At 48.0% G+C, this 15610-nt stretch overlaps 1 protein-coding gene and 1 long non-coding RNA gene across 4 annotated transcripts in view; one reads left to right on the forward strand and one right to left on the reverse strand.

Annotated features, from left to right (window-relative positions):
* Positions 1-660: 660 nt before the first annotated feature.
* LOC133265347 (uncharacterized) lies at positions 661-1993 on the reverse strand. The gene is made up of 2 exons (XR_009741934.1): positions 1941-1993; positions 661-1212 (listed from the first exon to the last, which is right to left on the reverse strand). It is a non-coding gene; the product is annotated as an uncharacterized LOC133265347 (long non-coding RNA).
* Positions 1994-2075: 82 nt separating this feature from the next.
* Positions 2076-15610, forward strand: part of NEXMIF (neurite extension and migration factor) — a 163118-nt gene continuing 149583 nt past the window's right edge. For 2 of the 3 annotated variants that reach the window (XM_061445774.1, XM_061445773.1), the window contains exon 1: positions 2076-2197. The gene's annotated coding sequence lies outside the window, so the exon portion shown is untranslated. The remainder of the gene's footprint in view (positions 2198-15610) is intronic. The other variant, XM_061445775.1, reaches the window with a different exon arrangement.

Raw genomic sequence — 15610 nt, forward strand, 5'->3', positions numbered from 1 at the left:
GGAATGTGGCTTTTCATCTCCATGATGGTGCTCCTCACACTTACATTGCATCTGATCTGTGTCGTTGTGTTTTGCAGCTGGTTGTATCTGCCAGGCTCCCTGCACACAGCGCAGCCACTGCCTCTGTTCCGAAGGCACTCGGAGGAGTCTGTGGCCTGGTGCTTCCAGGCACATAGTTACAACCCAAACCATTCCATGATTCCATGTTTATTTTATCAAGCATTGCCGGGTGACTGTTGCCATCTCACCTGACCCTGATTAATTACTCATTTATGTTACTTCAATCTTTCTGTCAAGAAAACGATGGGTGAATGAAATAAAATGCAGCACTGTGACTACACATATGCAAAGGGACTGAAGTGTGTGACTTCTGCAGCAACGTGGTGATGCCTGTGAGGAAAACTGTAACTCAGGACAGGGCTGGGAGGTGTCACCGCTGTGACTGTGACTCTGTGGCCTTAGTCCAATTGCTTGCTGCTCGCCTCTGTCTCTACAGGAGGGTGCGTGCCCTGCTGCAGTGGGAATGAATTGTTTATTTGCATGTCATCTATGGCATATCCTGGCTGCTAACGCAGAACAAATGAGATCAGTTGCTTATTTTGCAGTGCTGAAAGCTGGTGTATGAAGTGTTTTGAATTCAGAGAGCATTGCATATGTTGCTATATGCTATTCCTGTTTTATTACTACATGTGCACACAGGGCTCTCCGATGCTGTGAGAACAAGGACTACAGTGCCTGATAATTTTAGTCATGGTATTACCTAAATCAACTTTTTACTGTTCAGGATGAAAGGCAGCAGAACTTTGCATAAGCTTAAGTACTAACTTAAGAACAGGAACATCACAGTGAATTTAATTAAACCAATAATCCTCATCTTGCTTCTTTCCAATTGCAGTTAAAATACTCGTGTCTGGTTTGCTTTCTATTTGGTAAACAAGATGTTATAATAACATGCAGTCCTTAGTGCAGTAACTCAGTAAATCTGAGGCTGGCAGCGCTGGGGGTGTCACGGAGCAGAGACTGGGCTGCGATACCAATCGCTGTTGTGGGGTCCTGCAGCAGGGCTGTGTTTGATGAGCTCGGGTTCGGTGCCTGTTTCTCTTGCCCTCCTGTTCTGCAAAAGCAGCGTCTGCCACGTCCCTGCCTTCCCCTGGCATCTGGCAAGTCCTGAGCAAGCTGGAGGGAAGGCAGCCTCTTGCTTTGAATGAACATCTGAAGGCAAAGCAGAGTTTTAGAAGCTGTTACGCATTAATAACGCGATAACGAAAATAAACCAGAAGAGCTGTTGCCACCCCTCACCCCGCTTTCCCGTCCCTTTCCCAATGTTCACTTCTGGCATCCACTGCGCTTTAGGGGATTAATCCGGATTGACAGACGTGCTCGGGGACCACGTTCAGCCCCGCGGCCGCACGCAGGGGGGAGCTCGGCCGGCTCCATTGTAAACCACGGACCGGTGCAGCCCGGCCGGGCCTTCCCTTCCCTTCTCTCGCCTCGCCCTCCTCCCGGCACCCATCTCCCCTTGCCCCTGCCCTACCCGCGCCGCCGCTCCGGCCCGCTCTCGCTGCCCCTCCTCCTTCCCCTCCCGGCGCAGCGGCACCTGCCCCGGGCCCAGCGGCAGGTGAGGCCGCCCCGCCCCGCGCCGCCGGGTCCGGGACCGCGGACACGCGCCCTTTATGCCCGGTGGCGACGCGGTGCGCGCTCCCGCCGAGCGGCGGGGGCCTGAAGGGGGGGGGGGGGGGGGGGGTGTCCCGCTGCTGAGGGAAACAATGGCAGCGGCGGCGCTGCCCGGCACCTCCTGAATGGGCACGGGCGGACGGGGAGGAGGAGGAGGAGGCGGCGGCTGCGGGGCGAGGCGGGAGCCGCCCCCTCCCCGTAGGGAGCGCGGTGCCGGGCGCGCCGCGGGGGTCCCGGCCGTGATCCGCCGCTCGGCCGCTGTGTACCGGTAGCGCTGGCTCCGCCGAGGGCCCTGAGGCGGCGGCGGCGGCGGCGGCGGCGGGGGTGGGTGGGTGGGGGGGAGGGGCGGGGGCCGGCGCGCGCGGGGGGGGGGGGTGGGGGGGGAGGGGCGGGCGCGTCCACCTGCGCGCGCCGGGGCCCCGGGCGCATGGAGCAGCGCTGAGGCGCCGCAGCCGACACCGCCTGGCGGGCGGGGGGACCCCCGGCCCCGCGCCGCCGCCTCCCGCACGGGCCCGGCGCTGAGGTGAGTCCCGCCGCGGCGGCGCTTCCCCCCCCCCCCCCCCCCCCCCACACTGTGGGGAGGAGGAGGCTGAGGAGGAGGAGGAGGAGGAGGCGGGTGGGGGGGGGGATGCTGATGGCAGCGCCGGCCTGCGCGGCGGTGCGGGGCGCGGAGGCCTGCGGGGAAGTTGCGCTGTGGCGGCGGCCGGTTCTGTGGTGTCTGTGTGTGTGGTGTGAGGCGGGCACGGGCGGGGGGGGGGGTGAAGCGGCCGCGCCGCGCAAGTTGTGGCTGCGTCCGGGCGTGTGTGTGGTGTGCGGGTGTCCCCCCCACCCCGCCCCGGGGCAGGTGCCGCGCTGGGTGGGGGGCGCCGCCCCACAGCGCCCCGGGGATGCGCGGCACCCCCCCGGTGTGAGGCGGGGGGGGGGGGGGGTGCGCGCAGTGAACAAAAAATAACGGAGAATGGGGGGGGATGGGGTGGGATTTAACCCACAAAATACGAAATAAGCCGCAGCGCTGAAGTAGCTGTCATTGCGCTGTCGGACTGGGGAGCCGGCTGGTCGCGGGGACCCGGCTCATTGTCTGAAACTCTATCCCAGCGCAAAATGCGGCTGTGAATATAATTAACCATCTGTCTGGCGAGCGGCGGAGAGCTGGGTCCGTGCGGTCTTCATTCCGGTGCCTCTGTCAGCGCTGAGCCGCCCGTGCGGTGCTCGCCGAGCGCGGTGTGACCTGTGTGTGCGTGGAGATGCTGGAACGGGGAAGGGGAGGGAGGGGATGGATAATGAAACCCTCGTCTCCCAAACGAGCTGCTGCGGTGCGGTTGGTGATGTATTAACCCAAACAAGCTGTAGCGGGACCGGCGATGGAAGCGGCGGCACAACGCAGGATGGGTGCGTGTTCTGGGGGGTCGGCGGCTGGGTGGATGCGTGAGGCCGGAGGGGAGCGATGCGCCTGTGCGAGCCGGGGCCTCAATGAGCCTCCTGCGTGAAAACAAAACGGCTCCGTGGCTCCGAAGCCTTCCCTGAGGTTCCCCCCCCCCCCGCTTCCGCTCGGCTGTTTCCTCGTCCCTTCGCCCGAAACCCCTCCGTTCAGCCAGCAACATCCTGGTATTCGGATGTGCCTCCCCGGTGCTGGAGGTACCTGCTGTTAGCGCTGGAGCAGCGTGGTAATGCGGTAACCGCGGTGCCCACAGCAAAGAGTCGGCTGGGAAGTGGATCCTGTGTGTGTGTGCCTCTACACACGCCGTGCTGCTCGGTTTTCCTTAGTTTAGGGAAGGGGAGAATACAGAAACAGAAAATAACAGCGCTGCTCGAGCAGGTAGGATGCAATTTAAAGTCACTTCAGCTAACACCCTGCGCAAGACCCCATTTAAGGTAATGTGCACCGTAAGGCAGCAGCCTTTAGTGAATCACTTTCTTAAAAACAAATACTTGACAAAAGAACCAGACCTGCTAAATGGATAACAATTATGTAAGCCCATAGTAGGTTTTGATGTATGTCAAGTCTCTTAAATAAATCAACCTGTTCAGTGAATACATCTGCTCTGCACCAACGCTTTATTTATATTTTTGAAGAGGATAAACCTGGCTGTGTGTTTGAGGTGGTCCCACTGAGCATGTGAACCTCCCAGCCAAGCCCTGTAGCTGCCAGTGGCACAAGACAGATCCATGGGGAGGAGGGTGCAGGAGCAGGGGGAGGGAGGGAGGGGGCACACCGAGTAATAAGAGGGATATTAAAAACACACAAAGATGTGCGTAAGGATTCCTAGTGATAAAATTCTCACTGATCCATGGCTTGATGGAGTATTTGCTTTGCAGTGGCAATGGCCCATACAAAGCTACATTGATTTAGCTTTCTCTGTTCACGATGGCAGTTCTGGTGAATAATTATTTTTCTCCCAAAAGCCCTAACGGAGGGAAGAAAGAGAGTCCCTGCTTGGCCTACACAGTAGTACAGTATCTTTGAAAGCGTGTATCCGGCTGCAAATAAAGAGAGCCAGTTCAAGTGTTACTACACTCAGCAGAAATAAAAGGGAGGCAGAAAAGGGGAGCGACTGGCTGGCTTCCCCATGTGCTTCGTCCCCCTTTCCCCTTCTGCACCTTTGGGGGGTGCAAAGGGGGGTATTTTTGTGGGTTTGTTTTTCCATTTTCGTGCTTGCTGTTGCCTTTTGGAGGTGTTGAACGTTGAGTCTGAGCCATGGGGAGTCTGGTTTGGGTTTAGAAAAAAGGGGAGAAGATTGTGGCCAGTGGGTTTTAATTTGCGTAGCTGGGACAGGGACAGGGAGTGTGTCTGCGTGGGGCACTGCTTTGGTGGTGCCCTCCCTCCTTGTCTGAGATGGTGCCTCATGGATGTTTTTGTGATCGATCACGTGCACATCTTTTTCCTGTTTTGGAAAGAAGCGGATGAAAAGGCTTAAATGTGCTTGCAGGAGCACGAAGGGCCCAGGTGAGGCTTGGGGAGAAAGTGTTCCCAAGCAGTGGGGTTTCACTCAGGCTGGCATTCTGGCTGTAGGGACACAACCATCCATACAGAGTACAGCAGCACTTCTTGGATAATGAGGGATTTCCATCAGAATAACAAACCAACCGTGCTGATTTCCTCAAGCGCAACAGCAGACCATCCCCTTGAAGTTTATGCCCTGTCACAAACAAAAAGCAATGTTGGGAAATAACCTTTTCCTTGTGTGGAATCCAGGGAGGAGAGCTGTGGATACTCCAGACCTTGCCCTGCTCCTCACTTGAGGGCTGTGCAGATGCTGGTTGTGTTTGTGTTTGGCCATGGGAGAGGTGTGTAGTCTGAATGTTAAACAGAGTGAAATGACAAGTACTTCCCAGTAAGGACAATGTTGGGTCTGTCAGGGAATTTAAAAACAATATTTTGAGGACTGGGAGCAAAATGATTTTTCTCTAATCCACCCGCTCTGTTCCAAGTCCTGTGTTTTCACCTGGGAGACAATTGCACTTTTTTGGGTTTATGCTAGATCTCTGTGTACTTTTAGCCCCGCTTGAGTTGGCTTTATAATCATTACCTATGTATGCAGTCAGGTGCTTGAGAGCCTGATTTTGTGGAAGCTGCCAGCGGTGAGTAAATGAGGCATGTAGCATAAAACCGAGCGAGCCATGCTTTGTTGGTACCTTGCTCTTTCCTCCTTCCTTTGAGTTGGTCGTGATGTCACCTCTGCAAGGGGTCTGGGCTGTTCTGGTTTAGGGACCCACCTAATCTGTAATGTGTCTGTTCTGTGAGAGGCTTGGTGGGACCTCCCTCGTTTGATTTTAGGACTGTTACAATGAAACATTGAATAATTACCATGTGTTGTGTTGTTGTGTAGAAAGCGCTGATGTTACAGATTTAAGCATCCAGGCGATGGGCCTGGGTTTTGCCTGAAGGGCACACCAACCAAGGATAAGCTGTCCTGCTGTCAGTGCCAAAGTGCTGGTACCATCCGTTCCCTATAAGGGAAAACTGGGGAGGATTTGGTAAAGCTGAGCCGGGGTGAAGTTTGCAGGAGGAGCTGTCAGTCCTGCAGATGAGTGTTGAGCCAGCTGTGAGCCTTATCCTTCACAAAGTCATCTTAGGAACAGCGAGAGGAGGTGGCTTTAGTTCAGTTGTGGTTGGACGGTGAGGGGGTAGTGCTGGGTAGATTTGTTTGCAGTTCAGGGGAGTAGCATGTAATCTGTGTAATACTGCTTTTGTGTGCCTCCATTGCAAATTGATGTCTGGGGAATGACATGTAGCAAAGGCTCTAGACCAGCAGGTCTCTGATATTTTTGTAGCAATGTCTTTTTATTCAAAGCAGGTGTCATGGAGATCTTTCATCCCAGGATTTCTTTCATCCCTGGCGTTTGTTAGCTTGTGTTGAAACTTTAAATCTCGAGAATTTCTTCTGTACAGAAGGTGTTCTCATACTGCTTTTGCATGGGCTGAGCTGGATGATTATGCAGGCTCCAAACAGGGATATGTATGAGCTGGATCTGTGTCTGCATTGCTACGTCAGCTCTGTGAATAAACCAGGGCTGCACCCCAGCACCCTCTGCTCGCAGGAAAGGTCTGTGTTGGGGGACACCAGGGAGGCCTGGAGTGGGCAGCAGTGGGGCTGTTGTCCCTGGGCAAAGTTTTCGTCAGACCCTTAAGCATTCAGAAGGTGGTGTGTGCCTAGTGATGCGTGAGCTCATATTTGCAGTCTTGTTTGGTTTTAACAAAGCTCTGGAAATGCTTTTTACTACAAGATGCCTGATTTGCTTAATTTATCCAAGCTCTTGTCTCGATAGTCTCCCCTGATAGAAAATTCGGCTGGCTAATTGTTCCCTTTCACTGATCCCGTAGTTCTTTTTCTTGTTTGTGCTGTATCTTTAGAATAGGGTGGATGTGTCACTAGAAGTTTCTGATTCATCTTCTCGTTTGGATTTACCACTGTTGCTTCCTGGGAAGATGGGAGCACCAAAAGGGCTGACATTGCTTCCGCTTGGACTCCAACTGATTGATTTCTGAGGGTGCTGAGGCGCTGGCACAGGGTGCCCAGAGAAGCTGTGGCTGCCCCACCTCTGGCAGTGTTCAAGGCCAGGTTGGACACAGGGGCTTGGAGCAAGCTGCTCTAGTGGAAGGTGTCCCTGCCCATGGCAGGGGGTTGGAGCTGGATGAGCTTTAAGGTCCCTTCCAACCCAAACCATCCTGTGATTCTATGAATTTACCAAATCAGTTGTAAAGCTTCTTGAATTCTCATTGTCACTGCTGTGATCGTTGTCTCTGCAAATAGCTGTTGTTAGCCCAAGGCATGAGGTCAAGAGCATCCTAAGAGTCTGGGAGAGCTTGAGCTTGGACTTGTGGATGTCATCTTGCATGGCGTTGCAGTGCCAGTCTTAGGTGTGTCATTGAAACTGGCAGGATCAGCAGAGGTGGCACACTTGGCCTCAGGCATTGGTTAGGTTTTTTGCCCATTTCTCAGCTTTCTCACCTTGCCTCATGTAGAGCCTCTGTTATGGAGGGTAGCTCCTTATGCACTGGTTGGCAGTTTGTGTTGTGGAGGTCATCCTTGCTGCTTTGTGGAGCTCACTGGTGTTGTCTGAAGCTGTTACACGCTTCTCCACTAAGCCAGTTGGAGATTGGAGTGTCAGGATTTCTACAGTAAAAGCAAATAGTTGAGGCAATTCCTGCCTCACCTCTCTGTTGGGGTAAGGAGCTTCTCATGTACTTAAAGCCCAAGCGTTGTCACTGTACTTTCCCTGGCATGCCAAAACTGGTAAGAAAGTGGCTAATACTATGAGACCATTGCATTTTTGAGGGCATTCAAATTCCCAAATGGAGCTTACAAAAAAAGTCAGCTCTTGTGAACTGTGCAGGACATGGATAGACTTTCAGGAGTGCCGGGATGTGGCTTGGTGGACTGTAGGGTACCACTCAACACTGAGCACTCCAGAGGAACTGCCTGTCATTTCATTGCCTACCTGCACCTGGGCTCTGTGGAGGGCTCCTGCACAAACTCCAGCTCTTTCTCAGTCCCGTTCTAGGTAAGGTCTCTGCCATGCTTGGGAGTTGTCTGTGGACCTGTCTACTTAGGAGAGGATCAAATTCCTTTCCTTTCACTTGGAAGGCTTTGATTGTGAATTATAGTGCAGAAGACCCAATTGTAGAAAAGACATGCTCTGTAGCTGGATTTTGTTTCCTCTACAGTGTCCCAATGAATGACTTGAGTCTTTGATGGAGAAGAGAAGCTGAAGCCTTATGAAGGGCCTGTTTATTTGCATTAATTATTTTTTATTAGTTACAGCATCCATCGTCCGTTGGCAGTAGAAAAGCCCAAAGTAAGAATATTAAATCTTCAGAAGTTTTTCAAAGCTTGCATTTTTCATAAGGAGCTTGTGAAGCTTCAAATCTAAAGCTTGCAAAGCCTTTTTTTCATTCTTCAGAAGTGCCACTGAAGCCCTTTTTTTTTAATTTTTAGTATTTTAGCTGAAACTATAAGTTTTATACATTAAAATAGTTCTTTCCCATCCATTGCTTTGGCCTCGATTTTCAGGTTTCTCCCTGGGTCAGCCAGATCCTCCATAAGCATCGACTGTACTCTGCAGACCAGGTGTGTGTAGCCTTTGTTACCAATTCACTGTCACTTTTCCCCTCTGATTAGGGTTTTACTCGGTGGCTGGTAACAGGCTGCAGCGCATGAAGACATGAAAGGTGCGTTTGTTTGCAACCAGCCAGTTAGGACAATACTTGACTTTCACAGTTGTTGAATAACTTCAGAGTAATACTTAACTGCTTCACGGAAACAAGGGTTATGGGTGGCAGTTTAGCAAGTACAAAGTGAATCTGTTTGGTGTCTGTTTGGCCAGCCAGTAGCACTTTTCCCCTGGAGCCTGCAAGGTCATGTTTTAATAGCCTGAATATGAATTTAAGGTTCGTGTCTGTATTTTGGTGGCCATACAGGTGGATGCCAGGTTTTACTGCTTCAGGGAATGGAACAATTGGTACTCTTGCCTCTCTCTGAACCTCGAGGTAAAAATGAACATTGCCTGTATTCAAAGTGGTGCTGTTCTCATTTGTGTGCAGAAAACTGTTGGGGTGTGGATTATTTTAGCTACAAAGAGTTGTGATAGATTGGGGTGGTTTTAATGCTTTAATTACGTTACATGGACAGTTTTACTTCATCAATAGCTGTGCCTTTAATGTGAAAGGATGGGTGGAGTTTTCAGGAAGATCAGAAGGGAAAGTGTGCTGCTGACCACAATTTTTCAGGTCATATTAGAGCAAACAAACCAACTCCTCTCTTCTTGACACTGCTGGCTCTGTAGGGAGCAATAATTTCCCATGGTTTGTTTATGTCTGTATCGAAGGAAATCCACTATATCAAAATCACCTGTCCATGTAGAGCCTTGTCTTAGATTCTCTCTGTGTGTGATATATTCATTTTGAAGTACATGGAGCAGACATTGCCAATTTGTGCAGAAATACAGCAGATCATGATACAAGCAGCATGGCTAATGTAGAATAGCGGAACTTAGGACCATTACTAGCCCACGGTGCCTATAAGTTTATCTGAAGCAGAGCAGCCACGTGGTGTTAACCCAGCCAAGCACAGCAAATGTGGAGAAACCCATCAGCTGAAACCTCTGCAGAAAAATTAATGTGTCCTAACCCAGTAACCTTCACTGGCTTACTTGTCTTATTAGTCTGGTTAGCTTATCATTTGATGGAGAGTTTGTGCTGCAGTAAAACCAGCTTCGTTTATTGTGCCTGGTTCTTTCATTAATTTGTGCTAATTCCCTAATCCCTTTCTTTCTGGCTTTGAACTGGTCAGTCCACTGCATTGCCAAGAAGTCTGAAAGAGTGGATTTTTGATTGGTTTGATGCCTCAGTCACAGAATTTATTGCGATATTGAGCACCACAGTGTTTTGGGGCTTACCATCAAATTATACTTTATGTCCATATACAATGACAAGTGAGAGCCACATGCTACTTACAGTTCCCCCTCCTTCTGCAGAGGGTTGTTTAAAACCTGATGCTTAATCATCAACAGTATATAGTGCTGCTTTTACGCTTCTGAAGCGTTTCTGGGTCTGGACAAAAGATGGGTGTTGGTTGTGTTGCAGTACTGAATGTTGAGTTACATTGGCTGTTAGATGGTTTCTGGTCTATGGAATTACTGGTTCTGATTCATGTGTTAAGCAAACCCTGATATCCCAGTCTGTCTCTCAGGTTTTTTCCTATTAACTACATGCTCTTTTCCTCCCTTGTTTGTGATGTTTACAGCTCTGCATGCACAATCTGCCAGTGTGCTCGCTGGATTCCCTCACCGCAAATACCAGGCTAAGTTTAAGACTTCTTAAAGGTTAGTTCAGGATGAGTTCAGAAGTACCTTGGATTAACTTTGCAGCTACTGTGGGTAGTCTGTCAGTGGTTTGGAGGGGAAGTTCTGCAACACAAGTGCCTTGAGGCTGTCAGCAAAAGCAGCAGTGCAGGCTTTGCCTTGGGGCATTAAACCCCAACCTTCTCGATGCCAATGGAAGAGTAGAAATGGTGGAAGATGGGCCCTACGGAGGGGTAGTGCTGGTGCAACATATTCAGTGTGACATTTCAGTGTCAGTGACAGGGAGAAGAAGAAAATGCTGCTTAAATTGTGCTTTAAAGCTGTTTGTGGTATGGAAAAGTCTTCATCTGCATTGCAGTCAATAAGCTTGTGCATGGTAGAGTCCAAACACTGTCAGAAATGCTTAATGATTGCATGGTGCCTTAAACTTCATGTAAAAGCCTAGGGGTTATTTTGCCCATTACAATCTGTAATAAATATAAGATCTGCAGCTGACAATATCATCTGTGAGTTCTTGCCCTGCATTCTGTGGGCTGATGTTGAAGCAAAAGTGGGTTTAAGGATACACAATATTATATTCTGCTGTTCAGTTAGGGCTGGGCATTTGCTGAAGGGGCTGTTAAATCACACCTAAATTTGTAAGTGACAGTAAGTGAAGAGTCAAAGTGAGAACTTTGTGTAGTCACACTTTAGGCAGTTTTTTTGTTATTTGTTAATACCTTCAGTCTCCCAGCATGTGTTTATGGGCAAAGCGATACCTGTGGTGGTAGCTCCTAAACCTGATCTCTGTGTCTGTTTGAATTGTTTCTTTCGGGGGCAATACAGGCTGCTAAAATAAAGAGGGGATAGTGGAAGGGTTGGAATGGTCGTTTCCAGATCTGATGGTGGTTGTGCAGGGTGCTTCTTGTAGTCCTTTGCTATCAAATTCACACCCTGCTCTGTCTCTCCTTGAACAACTTCTGTGCACTGCATGGTAATGGAAGTCAAAGGAATTTGTTTGATGTTATTTATTCAAATCTGGAAAGGATGGTTGTGCAAAGACCAAAGCAAAATGGCTTTAGTCTGACAAATGCCAAGGGTTTTTGTTTTGTTTTTAAAGCCCAAACAAACCCTTTGGGATCCTTGGCTGGGTATATAATAGCATGAAATACACCATTTCTTTCATTTTTCTGCCTAAAAATCTAATTCTTTATGCATTTAAAGTGGGAGTTGAGGCAAAACCAGAGTTTAGCTCTGTTGACCTATATTTATGAGACGAGAAGGCTTGCTAAGTGTAGCAAGAAAATAGGGAGTGCTGTTTGTATACTCTGATGAAATGTATACCCATACTAAAACACTTTTGGGATTCTTCATTTTCGTCCTGAATGTTTAAGCCCTTTCCAGCCAGATTCAGTCCATCTGTGCTGTTCGTTACCTGTATGCTCAGGACAGAGGGGCAGCGGAAGAGGGAGGTGAGAGCAAGCAAGCAAAGAGGTAGTAGTGAAAACCTCCCTGATCTCAAGGCTTAAAGGTGAACTTTATCCTGTTTGTTTTTTTATTCTAATTCAGCCTGCTCTTTATAAAGTGCAGTTTAATGGTTATCATGCTGCTTATTGCATAACTGTGGCACAGGTGTTATTTTTTTGTAATGTTGCCAGACATATTAAAAGGGAGAGGGAAGAAGGGAATTTATACTCTTTGGAGATGAATATGTGGAGCCTATTAGTCTTAAGGAAGTGTGAAGAACTTGTTAGAGCCGAAGCTGGCACACCTCTGAAAGGCTGCTGTGTGGAGTGGTGCTCTTCAGATCAAGAACGAGTGTTGTATCTTCTGAGTTTGTTGTGTTAGGAGATAGCCTAAAAAAATCAGAACTCAGGGGACAACCTGCCTGCTTAATGTTTAGGCTTAAATAGTTTGTGAAACTGAGACCAAATCCAAATGTATATTTAATAAAATAGGTGTTGTCCAAAGTTCAGGTTTGCAGGATAGTCAGCAATGGTGCTTGGAGTTAAGGGATGTGAAGATACATCATTCAGCACTAACTGAATGCTTAAGTGTTTATATTACTGCAGCTCAATCCAACACCTTTAGAGTTGCTTTCTTATGAAGATTTGACTGAGGAAATGCAGTTAGAAATACACTGGGCTTCAGCAGAAGGAAAATTTACCTGCAGGCTTACCATTTCCTGATGGAATAAGTATGAGAACATAAAGTCGTCTCGTTTTGGCATTTCCCACAACATTAGAAGTTTTAAGTAGTAGAAATGCAAACAACTGAAGATGGAAATGGTAAATGCTATATTTATATTTATTTATGTACATTAACAAAACTCTTGGCGTTTCAGATCAGCGCAGTGTGCCTTGATTCACACAGTATTTGTGCGTTAAGCACTGGATAAAGCTCCACAGCCCACCTTTCCCTGCTGTGTGGAAGAGCTCAGGGAGAACTTAATGACCTGCTAGAGATGCAGAATGAACCCAAACCCCTTGACTTCCCAGCCCTGGTTTGTGCAGGGTAATAGGGTAATTGTGATAAACTGATAAGGGGGAAATAGGAGAGAGTAGGGGAAATGATACCTCCTGTCACTGAGTGTCTTTTTGGACTCTTGGATTAAAGAAGATTCAAATTATTCACTTAAAAGGACTTGCAAAAAGAACAGGTGAACACTCATAAAAACAAGCAGGAGGAAACCTGAGAGTATTTTCTACTGGTTTCTGCCCAGGGCAAAATATTTTGGTTTGATTCTTGTTTTGCTTTTGTTCTTCCCTTTGCCCTTCCCCTCTGCTGGGTTACCTACTACAGGAAAGAGTGAATTAGGCAAAATAAAGCATAAATTATAGCTGCAGAAGGCAGGTGCTGCTGTGTGAGTGTAGGATGATGCAGAAGCTCGGGTGGAAATTGTATGACAGTCCTTGTTGTGCCTTTATCCCTTACAGCTGTGTTGGTGCTGGATGTCACCATCCTGGGTGGCAGAGGGCATCTCACCTGTTGGACAAGGCTTCCTTGGCTGGAGGGGGACTTCCTTGGCTGGAAGTCTTCTCCCTTTCCGTTGTCCAGTGACACCCGTGGCAATGTTTAGTGTGTAGCGCACTGAAAACTTCCTCTTCTGGCGAAAAACGGCTGGAAAATCATAGTCTAAACTAGCAGGTTTGTGCTAATGCAAGCTGTGTTTACTCTTGAAAACTCAGTTTATTAAACTGAAGGCTGCAGAACTCGAGGGATCAGTGGTGCTGCCTGAGCAGCACCTTCCGCGCCGCACAAGCCATTTTTCAAAATTACTTTTTTAATTAAAAGTTGTATCAGTTTAATGCGAGTTAAAGGCAAGTTGAGAGGCTTTAACGTTGTCAGGAACAAGCTGCAGGGGTGGCAAACCCCTTCTTTTCTCCCTTTTCAGGTTTATCCAAAATGGTGACTGTACATGCAAAGAGAGGGGAATCTCCTGCTGGGCTTGCAGGAGGGGTTGCGGGGTGAAGGTCTTTATTGATTATCAGTCGGGTTCCACTGCCGTCACCCTCAGAAGGAGCTGCACAGAAGCTGAATTGGAATATGAGCATAAGGAAAACAAGGAGGACTCGAGGTAGAGCAGGGGAAAGTCAATACAGAGCTTATTTAAATGTCAGCTGCCTGGAAGAGCTCTGCTCAAAAGCTGTAAGGAGAGATTAGGTCTAAGACATAATGCATGAGTGTGTAAGGAAGGGAGGCAAGATTGCTGAGCAAGTCAGGTGCTGTGGGGAATGCATGCGAAAGGAATATATTAAGGAGGAGGAAGGAAGAAACTGCTGACTGAAAATTACATCTGACAATTAGTTTTGAGCAACTAATGGGAGAAGCACGTGGCTTTTGGACATGGGAAGGCTGTGCTCGTAGCTGGTGGGTGATCTGATCGTTTTAACAGCGTTATTCATCAGTACAGTTGATGGGGATAAGCAACATTCATTACAAATCTGTTTACTACATCTATATATTGTATTTATTTTCTGAATTGTATGTGCAGAGTATCTCTGTAAGCACAGGACTTCTAGAATTTGAGTGGCATTGGCTAAGTAAAGTCAATAGGCCAGAGTTGTAATTGTGTGGCATTTATCAATGTGACTGGATATACATCTGGGGAGAGTTTGAGCCAAAAAAAAAGTCTGTATTTTATAGATGAATAGCCTCATTCTGAATTTTGCAGCCATTTTATTTTGAAAAGTTAGCCATTAATGTTGTAATAAATAGCTGTGTAATGGGTGTGCCTGAAATAAAATCAGGTTGAGCACTCTTGGACAAGAAACATTATTAAGAGTCAACCTCCAAAATTTAAACCCAAACCAAGTTACACATAGGTTTTGTTGGTGGGGTGAGTAGGACATTGAAAGCATTTTAGTTATGAAGTCTCAGATAGAAGACCTCTTTCCCTCTGGTCCTTCACTCCATGGCTGAGGAATGCTCCTGGCTCAGGTGATACTGAGTTCCAGCAGTACATTTGAGTGATACTTTATCGCTGTGGGATTGGAGCTGTTTCATGATGGTGAACATTAGTGACCTCAGCTGAGTTTTTCAGTCCCATCTAACACCAGTGTGATACACTGCATCGTGACATCCTCAGTGTTCAGGCAGACTTGGGGGAGGATGGGGTGCACCCTGCTGTGCTGTAGCCCACTTGCAACCCAGCCAAGTTTGAATGAAGTTCAATGTCTTTATCTTCAGGAAGGTGAGTGTCTTGTGCAGATGATAGCTAAAAGACCTAACAGGTCTTCCAGATCAAGACTGTAGCTGGCAACATTGCTTCCTTGGCACAGCAAGACTTTGTAGTCTTAATCCACTCTGTTGAAAAAAGCAGTGTCTTGGAACAAGTGCTTGCCCAGGACAGTCAGAGCATGAGCATTGGAAGGACAGCTACAAAACCAAATGCTGGTTTGGATGCGAGGGGTGTTTCTTTGCCTTTGCCATCTAACACAAACATGTAGCAACATGTATACTAGTATTTGTATTCTTCTCAGTCATGTTATGGTCGTCTTTGCCACACTGACTGCAAACACATATATATTAAAACCCGTCACAACCCTTGCACATGCTTCTCTCCTGCAGAGAGGATGAGGGAACAAATAACATGATGGGTGTTATTTGCATTGTTTAATGCTCTTCTGAGCAGAAGAACTCATTTACACTAGAGGATACTTTATTTAATGTAGAAGGGAGGATGACCAAGCAGGCTGGGCTGGGCAGGCAAGTACTTAAGCAGGTGGGATGTGAGCCTATGCTCTGAAGCAGTGGGCTTAATTGCTGTCCCTCTCTCTGGTATTAGCTTTTATTTTCTGAAATGCATCATGACAGTGGAACAGTTGACATTTAAAGTGCACAGGAGGTATCACTTAGAGGTCTGAGCACATGAGCCAACAAACTGAGTTCCAACCCTAGCACCGACATTGACTTCTGTCTTAGTCATATGACTGTGCCATCATTTTTGTCTTGCTTGCCCCACTTTTAAATGGGATTATTACTAAGGATGTGTTTGCTTCCCAGGAGTGTTGTGAAAATTAGTTAAGGTTTGAGAAGCGTGTGAAGAAGTCTCTCAGTGTTGATCTTTGTCACAACTACTGCTTTAAAACCACTTTTCTGTTTCTTTTAGCAGAAATATTTCCTCTCCTGCTAGAGTCTTCTCACATTTTCCTGT

This window comes from Pezoporus flaviventris, unplaced genomic scaffold, assembly GCF_033815535.1.
Source record: "Pezoporus flaviventris isolate CSIRO_AGI_PZ_B2104156 unplaced genomic scaffold, CSIRO_AGI_Pfla_v1 ptg000005l, whole genome shotgun sequence".
Taxonomy (NCBI): domain Eukaryota; kingdom Metazoa; phylum Chordata; class Aves; order Psittaciformes; family Psittacidae; genus Pezoporus; species Pezoporus flaviventris.